At 36.4% G+C, this 2236-nt stretch overlaps 1 pseudogene; it reads right to left on the bottom strand.

Annotated features, from left to right (window-relative positions):
* Nucleotides 1–1190: 1190 nt before the first annotated feature.
* LOC102286387 (dihydrofolate reductase pseudogene) lies at nucleotides 1191–1592 on the bottom strand (annotated as a pseudogene).
* Between the last annotated feature and the right edge of the window lie 644 nt (nucleotides 1593–2236).

Raw genomic sequence — 2236 nt, 5'->3', positions numbered from 1 at the left:
ACTCTAGGTGTGTAGGCTTCAGGAGTTGTGGCAAAAGGGTTCAGTAGTTGCAGCTCATGGGCTCTAGAATGCGGGCTCAGTAGCTGTGGAACACAGGTTTAGTTGCTCCACAGCATGTGGAAGCTTACTGGGCCAAAGATTGAGCTCATGTCACCTACATTGGTAAGTGGACTTCTAGTTGCTGTTCCACCTAGGAAGTCCTCAGGTAATTTTTTAATAAGGATCTTGCTAATTTTTGTTGAAATAGTTAACCTCATTATACTCCAGAAGAACAATTTGGACTTATCACAAATAAATTAATAAAAAGTTAATGGTGCTAATGGTAAAGAACCCTCCTGCCAATGCAGGAGATGTAAGGGATGCAGGTTTGATTATTGAGTTGGGAAGGTCCCATGGAGGAGGGCACAGCAACCCACTCCAGTATTCTTGCCTTGAGAATCCCATGACAGAAGGAGCCCGATGGGCTACAGTCCATAGGGTCACAAAGAGTCAGACACAACTGAAGTGACTTAGCGCGCACACATACACTCTGCATATAAGTTAAAAAAGCAAAGTGACAATATACAGCCTTGATGTAAGAGTGAAGGCTAGTGGAAACAATGCCTAGATTTATCTTTAACATGTGTTAACTTGTATGTTGTTGTTTGTTTTTAGTCACTAAGTTTTGTCTAACTTATTTGCAAATCCATGGACTGTAGCCCACCAGGCTCCTTTGTCCTTGGTATTTCTCAGGCAAGAATACCGGAGTGGGTTGGCATCTCCTTCTCTAGGGACTCTTTCTGACCCAGAAATCGAACCCACATCTCCTGCATTGCAGGCAGATCCTTTACTGTTGTCACTAAGGAAGCTCACGATGAGAAATATAGTACTAAAAAAATAGATAACTCATGGGACCCTACTGTATAGCACAGAGAACTCTACTCAGTGCTCTGTGGTGACCTAAATGGGAAGGAAATTCAAACAAGAGGGGATACGTGTATATGCACAGCAGATTCACTTTGCTGTGCAGCAGAAACTAACACTTTATGAAGCAAGTATACTCCAATAAAAATTAATAAAAAAAGATTAATGGGGAATAAGAATACATTGGTTAGAAATAGTTGATTTAAAGCCAACAAAATACAACAAAAATGCATTTTTTTTTTGACGGAGGGAAGATAGATCAAAATAGATAAGAAAACACTTTCACTTTAATTGCTATTTTCTTATACTTCAAATTTATACTTAACAACTTTCTCCTCCTGGACAGAAGGAACACCTGGGTATTCTGGGAGAAGTTTATAATTTTCCAAATCATTTTCTAGAAAAAATGCATCACTTTCAAATTCTTGCGTGATTATTGCCACAAATAATCTAAGATGGCCTGGCTTGTTCATGGCATCCTTATATAGAACTGCTCCCTGCTATCAAACCATGTCTAGTTTATTTGTTAATACTGGTTGCTTGGTAAGTTCTAAGGCATCATCCAGACTTTTGGCAAGAAAATGAGCTCCCTGTGGAGGTTCCTTGAGTTCTCTATTGAGAATTATGTTAATTCTGTCTTTTAAAGATCGATTCTTTTCTGGAATGTTGAACCACGTCTTCCTACCCATAATCACCAAATTCTGTTTATCTTCTACTGATGAGGAATGCTTGAATTCATACCTGAGCAAGAGCTAAGGCAGGTCCCCATTTTTGCTGATGCCCCATGCTTTGGGACAGAGTAATGAGGCAGTTTAGTAGACAAACTACCTTTATCTTTAAAATATGTTAATTTGTATGTAGAAAGCATTAAATCAATTAAAATGTTAAATTTTCTAAATCTGACTTTAAGCCATTAATCATTATTTTCTTTCCACTTAATGTGAAATTTTAAAAATAATGAATCCTTAGATAAAAGCCATTGGTGTTTGCTACTTACAAAAAGTGTTGCTCAAATTTCCACCAAAAATGTTCTTTATCTTCCTGCCTACATATGAATAAATGTGTGTGTGTGTATGTGTATTTGAAGCTTAGAATGAATTCTTTTTACTTTTTTTTTGAAATCTGTATTGTATTTATATTTGCCTACACCAAATGATAGTCTGGGTAAATATGAAAAAAGAGGTTGAATTAATGGATAAAACATCTAAAATTCTTATTTTTAGGGGAAAAGGTGAACAAAATTCATACTACTAATACAGATGATTTAATAGTCTAATTTGAAACTAGATTATTCTCCTTACTGGTTGCATGTTAACTATAAAGTACTTAAAGA

This window comes from Bos mutus, chromosome 5, assembly GCF_027580195.1.
Source record: "Bos mutus isolate GX-2022 chromosome 5, NWIPB_WYAK_1.1, whole genome shotgun sequence".
Lineage (NCBI taxonomy): Eukaryota > Metazoa > Chordata > Mammalia > Artiodactyla > Bovidae > Bos > Bos mutus.
Note: the sequence above shows the minus strand (reverse complement) of the source record. Positions and strands in the feature narration are given on the sequence as shown.